Genomic DNA, 12,599 nt, shown 5'->3' on the forward strand with positions numbered 1-12,599 from the left:
CAAAATCTTGCCATTTGCAACGTTGTGGACAGAACTAGAGGGTATTATGCTAAGTAAAATAAGTCAATCGGAGAAAGATAATTATCATGTGATCTCACTGATATGAGGAATTCAGAAACAAGACAGAGGATCATAGTGGAAAGGAAGGGTAAAATGAAACAAGATGAAACCAGAGAGGGAGACAAACCATAAGAGATTCTTAATCTCAGGAAACAAACTGAGGCTTGCTGGGGGGAGGGGGGGGGCGGGAGGGATGGGGTGGCTGGGTGATGGACATGGGGGAGAGTATGTGCTATGGTGAGAAAAAAAATAAGTAAATAAATAAAAGGGGGAAAAAAGGAAAATTTGACTTGGTCAAAATTAAAATTCAAGATTTAGTACAAAAAAAAAGAATATATATGGAAATTCTGCCCCAGTAAACAAAAATGCAGTTCTTATCACACCCCAGTTACAAACAAAGACCACATATAGATTATTAAAGCAATCTCAATAAATTACTAAAGAGTGACATCAAACAGACTATGTTCTCCAACAATAATGAAAAAGAAACTGAAATTATCTACAAAGGAAAAATTTAAGTAACATTTGGAAGTGAAATCACATTTTATTAAACATTTCTTGGGTTAAACAGGAAAAGATAAGGAAATTAAGAAATATTCAAGACTGCATGATAATTAAAACACCACCTGTCAAAATCTGTAGGACATGTGTAAATCCGTGCTTAGAGAAAATTTTATAGTTTTAAATAAATTATCAGGAAACAAGAAAGTTAGAAATAAATTGGCTAAGCATACAACTAAGTAAGTTGGAGAAAGAGCCTTAGAGTAAACCCAAAGAAATAAAAAGAAAATAGGAATAGTAAGGGCAAAAATCAATGACATAGAGAATACACACAACAAAAGAGGAACAAATTTAAAAGATGTTTCATTTGTTTCTTAATAAAAATAAAATATAAAGATTTCTGAGAGGACTGGTCAAAAAAAAAAAAGAAAGAAAGAAAATAGAACTACCCTATGACCCAGCAATTGCACTACTGAGTATTTACCCTAAAGATACAAATGTAGTGATCCGAAGGGACACGTGCACCCGAATGTTTATAGCAGCAATGTCTACAATAGCCAAACTATGGAAAGAACCTAGATGTCCATCAACAGATGAATGGATAAAGAAGAGGTGGTATATATACACAATGGAATACTATGCAGCCATCAAAAGAAATGAAATCTTGCCATTTGCGACGACGTGGATGGAACTAGAGGGTATCAAGCTTAGTGAAATAAGTCAATCGGAGAAAGACAACTATCATATGATCTCCCTGATATGAGGACGTGGAGAAGCAACATGGGGGGTTAGGGGGATAGGAGAAGAATAAATGAAACAAGATGGGATTGGGAGGGAGACAAACCATAAGAGACTCTTAATGTCACAAAACAAACTGGGGGTTGCTGGGGGGAGGTGGGGTTTGGAGAGGGGGAGGGGGTTATGGACATTGGGGAGGGTATGTGCTATGGTGAGTGCTGTGAAGTGTGTAAACCTAGTGATTCACAGACCTGTACCCCTGGGGATAAAAATACATTATATGTTTATTAAAAAAAAAAAAAGAGAGAGAGAAAGAAAGGATGAATACCCAACTTTTGTAGCAACATGGATGGGACTGGAAGTGATTATGCTGAGTGAAATAAGTCAAGCAGAGAGAGTCAAGTATCATATGGTTTCACTTATTTGTGGAGCATAACAAATGATATGGAGGACATTGGGAGATGGAGAGGAGAAGGAAGTTGAGGGAAATTGGAAGGGGAGGCGAACCATGAGAGACTATGGACTCTGAAAAACAACCTGAGGGTTTTGAAGGGGCGGGGGTGGGAGGTTGGGGGAACCAGGTGGTGGGTAGTAGGGTGGGCACGTATTGCATGGAGCACTGGGTGTTGCGCAAAAACAATGAATACTGTTTTGCTGAAAAAATAAATAAATTAATTTAAAAAAAAAAGTTGCATGCCCTCCCCATGAGAAAAGGCTAAAAAGAAGGACTTAAGAAAAAATAGCTACAACGTGAATATATTTAATAAAACAAAAGAAATTTTTAAATGCCAAAATATATAACAATAAGATTTTGGTAGCTTAAAAAGACCAACAAATATTTAAAAGAGCTAGAATTGGTATTCATGACTTTCCTGCCCCCAAACTAGCCATTTTATAGGAGAATTATACAAAATTCTCAAGGAATGATGTACTCCAATTTTAAAACAGTGTTTAAAAAAAAATTAAACAGAAAAAGAAAACCCACTTAATTTATCTCAAGAGAAAAATATTATCTTGATTCTAAAACCAGATAAATGCAGTATAAGAACCGACAATTCTAGAACTATTTCACTTATAAGTTTAGATGAAAATGTACGAAAATAGTACTAACAGAATTAACAATCAGGTGTGTATGCATGTGTGTCAACTCAGATGATGTTATCCATGAATGTATCAAAATATCGTACAGCATATTTTACCACATGTAGAATTAAGAATATAACTATATATAAAATATTGGGCTGCCTGGGTGGCTCAGTCGGTTAAGATGCTACCTTCAGCTCAGGTCATGATCCTGGGGTCCTGGGATTGAATCCCTGAAATAGGCTCCCCTCTCAGCAGGGAGCCTGCTTCTCCCTCCTCATCTGCCTGCCACTCCCCTCGCTTATGCTCTTGCTCTCTGTGTCAAATAAATAAATGAAATCTTAAAAAAATAATAAAAAACTATATATAAATGATTAAGAGTTTATCAATAAATTATGTAATAATTATATAATAATCAACTGATGCAGAAAGAGCAGTTGGTAATGTTTGACACCTATGATGATGCATTCCATCATCACTACTATTTTAACTTAAGATAGAGGTCAGTTACAAAAAATAGTGAAAGAAAATAAAAGGTATAAGGACTATAATACAAATATTTAAATTGTCTTCTATGCAGATATGACTGATAATCTACCTAGAAGAACCAACACAATCAACAGCTGCCAGATACAATATCAACATAAAAAAAATTTTAAATAATTTATCTATACTAGTAAAATCTAACTTGGAAATTTTAATTTTAAAAAGAGGAAACTACGAGAGCACCTGGGTGGCTCAGTCATTTAAGCCTCTGACTCTTGGTTTTGGCTCAGGTCATAAACTCAGAATCCTGGGATTAAGCCTCACATCACACAGGGCCCTGCATTCAGCAGGGAGTCTGCTTCCCTGCCTCCCTCTCTTCCTCTGCCCCTCCCCCTGCTCATTCTCTCTTTCTATCTCTCAAATAAATAAATCTTTAAAAAATAATAAAATTTTAATTTTTTTAAAAAATAAAAAGAGGAGGGTGCCTGGGTGGCTCAGTTGGTTAAGTGTCTGCCTTTGGCTCAGGTCATGATCCCCGGGCCGTGGGACTGAGTCTTATATCTGGCTCCCTGCTCAGCAGAGAGTCTGCTTCTCCCTCTACCTGTCACTCCCCCTGCTCATGTTCTCTCCCTCTCTCCCTCTGTCAAACTAAGTAAATAAAACCTTTTTCTAAAAAAAAAAAAAAGTTAAAAAAATAAATAAAAAATAAAAAGAGGAAAATACTAAGCACAATATCATCAAAAAACTACCAAAGTATCTAGAAGTTAACTTCACCATAAGTATATGAAGACCTCTATAAAGAAAACATAAAACCCAAAGGACGTCAAAGACAAGATGCATACAACAAATAAATGAAGAGATTCCCTGCTCTTAGGACGTTTAATAGTTTATATATTAATTCAGAGATAACATCTTTAAAGTAAGGCAACTGAATTAAAAACTTAAGTCAAATTTCCATGAAACACAATAATTCATACTGTAACATGGGTATGGAAAAATCTACTGAGTGATAGGTCATCATGAAAAGAAATGACTAAATGGGAGGGACTTTCTCTGCAAAATAGTTATAATAGTTTTTAAAATGTCCTACGCAGCACATAGACACTATGCTTAATATTACTGTCTTGCATATTTGAAAATTGCTATGAAAGTAAGTCTTAAAAGTTAAAAATAAAAAATTCCTGGGGTGCCTGGGTGGCTCAGTCATTAAGCATCTACCTTCGGCTCAGGTCATGATCCCAGGGTTCTGGGATCGAGCCCTGTATTGGGCTTCCTGCTCTGCAGGAAGCCTGCTTCTCCCTCTCCCACTCCCCCTGCTTGTGTTCCCTCTCTCACTGTGTCTCTCTCTGTCAAATAAATAAATAAAGTCTTTTTTAAAAATTCCTTATGGTTGTACATAAAACAGGAAATAGACCAAAGGAACTAAAAACTCAGAGATCTATGACATGATAGAAATATACAGTAAATTAGTACTATAAATCATTGAAGAAAGAACTATTTAGTTATTTGGCAGAAATTGATTCATTAGAATAAAATAAAACTGTATCCCTGATTAATACCACACAGAAGAAATATGGTTGAATATCACAGTGATGTAAGAGTATAGAACTTTCTAAATAAAATTTCAAAGAGAAGTCCTAAGACTTCTCAATGAATTTTATGGCAACAAAATTTATCCTTTCTGTGCATTGAATGACACTACAAGTTAGTCAGAAGACAGATATTTTCAAGGTTTCAAGGTTTAAACCTGTACAAAATTATTATCTAGACTCTAGAAGGACTACAAATTAACATCAATGAGAGCATCTCCATTAGAAAAATAGGCAACTAATATAAACACACAATTCATAAAGAGGAAATCCAAAACCTGAGAAGCATATCAAGAGATGCTCAAACTCATCAGCAGTCAGAAAAATGCAAATGAAAACAACATTGAGACTTCACTCTTAGCAATTAGAATAGCAAAAACTAGAAAACTGGATAATGCTAAGCATTGAAGCAGGGAATGCAGGTATATTGGAATTGGCATTGTCAGGGGAAACAGTCTGGCACTATCCACACAAACTAAATGTACATACCTTATGACCTAGCACGTCTGTTCCTAGATTATATAGTTAAAGGAAATTTTCACCTAAGTCCAAAGGGGATGTGTTCAAGATATTTGCTATAAGGGTTATCTGGAGTCTATACAAATGTCAGCTCCTGGAATGGGATAGGTGACAACCTAGTAGACTAAACAGAGTGGCAGAACTTGGCCATCTGTCACTGGGAGAGCGTGTCAAATGTGAGGTGGCCCTCTATGTAGTATCAGGCAGCATGAGATGCAACAGACATTTATATACACACCAACATGAGGAGATCATAAATCATAGTTCTTCGTGGAAAAGTCAGAAATATGATGAGATAAATAATGTAAGACACATGCTTCTTTCAAAAACTAAAGCTACATGCACACAAAACAAAAATAAGCATTTTTATAAGAACACATATGTGCTCGACTCTGTCCCTGTAACAACAAAGAACCCCCAGAGAGCATGTAAAGAACAAGCATGGGTGTGTTCCAATAAAACTTTATTTACCAAAACAGGTGGTGGGCAGGATTTGGCTCATGGGCTATAGTTTGCTGCATTAAAGGATTCTTTGTTATGAAGACTTTGTTTACAGATACAAAAATCTTGTTATGTGGCCTGAAAAATTCCAGTGTACTTTAGTGAGCAAGAGAATAAAGAACAAAAACCGTCTCAAAAAATCCTTGGGTTTAGTGTCTCAGACTCCAGGCAAGAAGAGGAGATAGAGTTGAAATGATCGCTAGGTAGAGTTATTCTTACTGAAACTCCACTAGTTTTTTAAATTGCTACTTCCACGGGAGCTACCAAATCCAAAAAAGAGGCAGAAGCTGGTCAGAGTTCTATTATTAGAATTCTTATATAAGCAGAAAATGACAGATACCAGGATTCCATATTATAGTCCTACAATCCTATAAATACCATTTTCTTTTTCTGGGAAGCATGTCTGACCAAAACATATGAAACAATGTGACAGGCTAGTAAAAGAGAATAGAGGTTTAAATGTCAGCTAAAACAATGTTCATTTCCTTAACAAATATAAAATAAAATCATTTGCACAGCTCTTTGAGTCACCAAGTGAACCTCTTACAGTTTGAAGTCCATCCAGAAAATCCTCTTGCAAAATATTTGCTGAAACACTGTAATAAAGGAATTGTAAGAGATTAAGGTTTGTTTGGTTCCTCCTCCCCGACACCTTCCCTGAACTGACTTCCACAGCCTCGTAAATCCATGCATCTGAGGCCCAGATTTCCAAAATCAACATAACACTCTCCCACTCCCACCAAAAACTAAAATGTTGCCGAAATGTCTGTCTTATAACTACAGTCTGCTTCAGTGAGGGACATCTGGGTGGCTCAGTTGGTTAAGCGCCTGCCTTCAGCTCAGGTCATGATCCCAGGGTCCTGGGACCGAGTCCCACATCAGGCTCCCTGCTCAGCGGGGAGCCAGCTTCTCCCTCTCACTCTCCCTGCCACCCCCCGTGCTTGTGCTCTGTCAAATAAACAGATAAAATCTTTTTAAAAATAATAATAAAATAAAATAAAATCTGCTTCAGTGAGTAGACTATAGGTCTGTCTGGCAATCCCGTTTGTCCCCAAACACTCCCAACAGATCCTCTTTTGTCCTTCACTTGTTCTGATATCTGTGAGATCCCCGGACTGTAGTGCTTCAAACACAGTGTGTCACCTGCCCTCAAATCACCACCGAGCTCAGCCACTGAGGCTCACAGAGGGAACAGCTGTGTGGCAATGACCCCCACACACAATGGTTCAAAGAGGGGAGGAACGAGTGCGGGCGGCAGTGGTCTGGGGACATTCCTGGAGGAGGCCCACCTTTCTGTGGACAGAACGTCCTGGAACAAAGGCATCAAAGTATGAGGAGATGTCTGGCAGGGAAAAAATGGAATGATGGTTTCATTTTAACTACAACAAATTAGAAGGTGCACAATACCCCTGTTTAGCACAAAGAATTTTAAAAGTCTTCAGGATTTCTCACCAGCTACTTACGAACTTTTGTTTTTATCCACTTTTCTCACAATAGAAATCCCTGTCACAAGCATAGATGTTGCAGTCATATTATTTACCAGTCAGGTATTTTAAAAGTAAAAAGGATTTCAGCTTTCCTAACTTGCCATGTCATCAAATTTTACAGCCTCACCCCAGCCACTGGATTCCCACTGACACTTATCCTATGTGAAACACACCTGGGTCTTAAAATATATAAACCAAATCTTCTCTACTTCATCCCTTTAGCCTCGGCCACATTGTTTTCCACAAAACTTTTCTCAAATGCCTATAATGTATAATGGAATACCTTTAATGTATAATAGAACCTGCATTCAAATATGCCAAGTGTTGAGTTAGATAATTAGTCTACAAACCCAAGTTTTTCCATCCCTGTAACTAGACTTGAAGGTTGCCTCGTGAGAACAGTAGGCATTCATATGCATATGAATGTGTTGCATGAATGTTTGTGTAACAATATGTAGAATAAGATTCTGCCTTCCTTAATCATTGCCTCAGCCACCTATATGCCATCTCCATGTCCCAACTGTCTATGAAAGTGGGCTACCACGAGGGGAAGTGTGGGAGCAGAGAGAACCACCAGAAGCAGGGCATGGAGACTAACATGGTGGTCACTTGTGCGATCAGTGGAGCATTTCTGGTTCTTCTCCCTTTCGGGCATACAGTCTGTTTGCAAGTCCTGACCCTGTGGTCAGGGTAGGACCATGGGACTAGTTGTAGCTTATATGTCACTTCTAGGTCAGAGTGGAAAATGGCCAGTGTGGGGCCTCCCAGAGTTTGTTTTCCTCCCTCTAACACAGCAGCCAGCACCATTCAGAGGGTAGCTTCTACTCACCAATGATAAACATCCCTACCAACTAGCAATGGACAAGTAAGTTAAACAAGATTTTTTTCTGTGTTGTTTTTAGCTCCCAAGACTTAGGGGAATTTGTTACCACCAGAATGTAGCGCATCCTATTACAGTAGAGGAAGGAGTACACTATTTTCTCACTTCCATCTTATGTTCCTATCATCCTCCAAGCCAAAAGTGGGGGCTCAAAAAGAAGTATTTTTAGAGACTGAGGATACTAGCAAAAAGGGAGAACGCCCTCCTTTCCTCTGTTAGATTAAATGCTTATGTAACAGATTTGATGCCTATTTGACCAAGTGAAAAAGTGAATGAGAAGTAGACAACAAGGAGGAGCAGAAGTTCAGTAGACTAAACAGCCACAGTGATGCCAAGGATGAGAGGGGTTCCTGTAGGGCCAAAGAGAAGACCTTCCAAGTTACCTGGGCTAACTCTACCTAAGTGCAGATTGTCACAACCACTGCATAAGCAACTGTTCACCTGGGTGTTCACATATGATGCCAGCTGTCCCTTCACGCAGACTCTCCCAGTTTCTATAACTGATTATTTGGGGCCCTATCCTCCATTGTCACCAAAATAACTTCATTTGGCTACATGGGATGGTAAGTAATAGTTGAAAAGGAGACATGTGTCCATTTGTTAATCTTGGCTGTCTTTCCAACATGCTAGAAGATAAAAGGAATGCTGAAGAGGGCCCTGCCTCTTCCTCACAGTAGATCCCTCCACCATGGTCAGTCCAGGAAATGGGACTAGCAAATTAAATAAGAATGTACTGGACCTTAATAATCGAAAGTGGCCAAAAAGCTACAGGAAAACATCTATGATATCACTCTAAGAGAGGGAAGTTGGACAATATTGTCAAAAGCAGTGAACAGAGAAAGGAAAATTGCTTCATGCTTGTACTGCAATGAGTCTGGAATGTTCACTAATAATTACATATTTAACTAAAAATAATGATTAATTTTTTTCCTAAAGCACTCAAGAACACATACACCCAAATGAGTACTGTCATTCAAAGTAATCTCCAAGGCTACAACTCTTCATCCAGTAATGTTGCCATTCCTCAAAACATTTTTGAAATTGCCTTCAGAGTCAGTTTATGAACCAAAGAATAAAATGTCTCTTTATAGCCACAGCTCAGCCCTCCTTGGATTATTTCTTTATTTGCCCTCTCTCCCTCTCTTCTGACTTTATGCAGCCTAACTCCACAGTTCTCTCTCCCACTCTGTCAAATAAGGCAAGCGAATTTCATGCTTACTCTACAAGAGTCCTAGGTTGGGGTATAAAGGGTTGGAGAGATGAAGCAAGGAAACAGAGGGAGTTTTAATTTTTTTTTTCTTTTTTTTTTTTTTTTTTTTTACAGATTGAGAGAGAGAGAGAGAGAGAGAGATTACAAGTAGGCAGAGCAGCAGCCAGAGAGGGGAGGAAGCAGGCTCCCTGCCAAGCAGAGAGCCCGATACGGGGCTCGATCCCAGGACCCTGAGATCATGACCTGAGCTGAAGGCAGAGGCTTAACCCACTGAGCCACCCAGGCGCCCCAACAGAGGGAGTTTTATGAGGAGTAGCCCATTTGGATGTTGCCCACAGGAAAGCAGTAAATTGCTAACAAGGGCATTGCTGGCTGACCATCACAAATGTGATCCCAAAAGTTTAATTCCTCTGATTTTAAAAAAGCATTCAGGGCCATAAAACAAGTCTTAATAAATTTAAAGGGATTCAAACAGAGTATGTTCCACGAACACAATGGAATTAAATTACAAATCAACAACAGAAAGATATATGGAAAATATCCCCCAAATATTTGGATACTAAATAACACAGTTCTAAACAACCCATGGGTCAAATAAGAAATTAAAAGGGAAATTAGAAAGAATTTTGAACAGAATGAAAATGAAAACCCAACAGACTAGAATTTGTGGGATTCTTCTCATATAGTACTTAAGGGGATATTTATGGCAATAAACAAACACCTATATTAGAAAAGAAGAAAAGTCATATATCAATGACCTCAATTTTGAATAAATAAACTAGAAAGAAACTAGAAAGAAAAGAGCAAAGTAAGCCCAAAGTAAGCAGAAGAAAGTAAATAATAAAGTGAAAACAGGAATCAATGAAATAGGAAACAGGAAAACAACAGAAAAAAAAAGCAATGAAAACAAAGGCTGGTTCTTTGAAAAAAAAAAGAATCAATAACATTGATAAACTTCTCATAACACTGATCAGGAAAAGAAAGAGAAAGGAAACACTAATTGCCATATTGGGTATGAGAGGTGACATCATTATAAATTATACAGATAACAAAAGGATGATAAGAATATTATCAACATCTGTATGTCCATAAATTCAACAAGTTAGATGAAATGGACAAAATCTTGAAAGATGCAAACTATGAATCTCACTCAAAGGGAAATAGGTAGAGTTCATTAGAATTCATTAGAATACAAAATGATAAAGCATAAATAAATAAATATGTAGCCTGAATAGACATATTTCCTTTTTTTTTTTAAGATTTTATTTATTTATTTGACAGACGGAGATCACAAGTAGGAAGACAAACAGGCAGAGAGAGAAGAGGAAGCAGGATCCCCGCTGAGCAGAGAGTCCGATGTGGGGCTCAATCCCAGGATCCAGGAATCATGACGTGATCCGAAGGCAGAAGCTTTAACCCACTGAGCCACCCAGGCGCCCCTAGACCTATTTCTATTAAAGAAATTGAGTTTGTACTTGAAAACCTTCCTACAAAGAAAATTCCAGGCTCAGATAACTCCACTGGTAAATTCTAACAAACACTAAAGAAAGAAATAACATCAATTCTAAAACAAACTTCCTCCAAAAAATTGCAGAAAGGAAATTCTTCTCAATTCAGGCTTATGAATCCCAGGATGTTGGCCTTAAGAAAAAAAAAATGTCAAATGTCACAAGAAATTCCAACAAAAGAGACACCAGTCCAGCCACTTAGAATTTAGGTTTGATATTCAGGAGATCATTCACAGATTTTCGTAACAGTTTCAGTAGACAGATGGGGATAATAGAGCTGATGGGTCAAGAGGGGAAACATCACCCATGAGTAAGAGATCACTGCTATTTCTACACAATCCCCAACCCCAACCACAATCTGTGACAGAAGAGGAATATTTCTGCCCCGTTTCCTATCTGGATATAAACTGCAGCAGATAAAATATTCTGAGCTTTGAGCCTATATAAATTCAGTCTTGGTCCTACATAAACCTCGACTATACTTATAAAGTAGCTTACTGAAAAGTATGCTAAAGAAAGTCTCAGCCACAAATGGTCTCTCAGAACCTAGAGATTAGGGGAAAAGAAAACGTGGTGGTAAGGCACTAGATGCTAGATAGACCTAATTGACAAATTTAGAAACAAATAAGTTACGGGGAGTAGATGGCACCCACCCAAGGGTCTGATGGAACTCAAGGATGAAATTGTGAAGCTGTTGGCCTCACAGTTACAAATGGCCACATGCCATGGGAGTGGCAGACTGCCAGAGTGACTTCTCTCCAAGACGAAGACTGCAGGGAGGGCAGGGCAGGTCTCCCAGCCTCTGAGGGGACGGAGCGTGGCCCAGGGAAACGAGCAACAGCTAGAAAGTGGGAGAATCACTGTGCTGTCCGTTCTACCACTACTGAGACTTATAATGACCCTGTGTCTCATTTTCAACTGCAAAATGGGGATAAAATCTAACCCCAGGAAACTGTTAGGAGGTTGAGAGGTGGTAACAGAAATTATTATGCTTTATGTTGGAAAAAAAAAAAGACTATGTCCATCTGTGGCATTCGTGTATTAAGAAGGATAATAACAAGTATTCTGTTCCACTAAATGCCTACAGGAAAGGTGCATCTCCAGTGACTGTCACAACACTGTTAGCCATCTGCTTTTGTCTCTCCTCTCCCTGATTTTCATTACCTTGCATGTATCCCCCTCCAACCCCGGCTACTCTTTGAGATATATGTTTTCTACCTGAGACTTAATCCTATGCTCATCGGTTTTATTCCCAACTTTGTGTCTCCACCGCACTCCTTGTTTCTGCTAAAGGTACAGCAGTCTTACCCATGACCCAGACCTTGGTCCTTCTTTTCTCCTCCACTAAATTCACAAGTGTGCACACACACATGCACACACGTGCACACACATACACTAAACATTTTGCTAATTCTTGTCAATTCACTATCAAGATGCCTCTGAAATCCACCCCTTCATATGATTCCTCCCAGGGCTAACCTCATTCAGCTCCTGCCCTCTCAGTCATTCTCTGAGAACTTACTGAGACCCTTCCGTATGCCAGGTATCACAAAAGACGCTGAGGATGTGACAGTGAATAAGATATAAGTCTTGCTCAAAAGTTTCTCACAGTTGAGAGCTGCTGATTGAGGCTTTCTATAAAAAGGAGATTGATCACATTATGTGGCAAGTGTAGTGACCAAGGTAAGAAGAGGGAACTGAGGATAACAGAAGATACAGGAGAGCCGAGGCATCTCCTCCAACATAAAGTGGTCAGAAGTCTTCTAGAGGAGGAGATTCCTGAGCAGAAACCTTCCAAGTGGAGGATGCAGGGACGTAGGTATGCAGAGGAGACAGGAAGGGGTGTATGATGGAAAGAATTCCTGTCAGAAGCTGCAGAAAACAGCATCAGAAATTATGAATAGCCACCATTTGCATCAACAGGAATGGAACTGGAGGAGAGCATGCTAAGTGAAATAAGTCAAGCAGAGAAAGACAACTGTCATATGATTTCACTTATTTGTGGAACATAAGGAATAATAGCATGGAGGACATTGG

This window comes from Meles meles, chromosome 17, assembly GCF_922984935.1.
Source record: "Meles meles chromosome 17, mMelMel3.1 paternal haplotype, whole genome shotgun sequence".
In the NCBI taxonomy this organism is placed as follows: Eukaryota; Metazoa; Chordata; class Mammalia; order Carnivora; family Mustelidae; genus Meles; species Meles meles.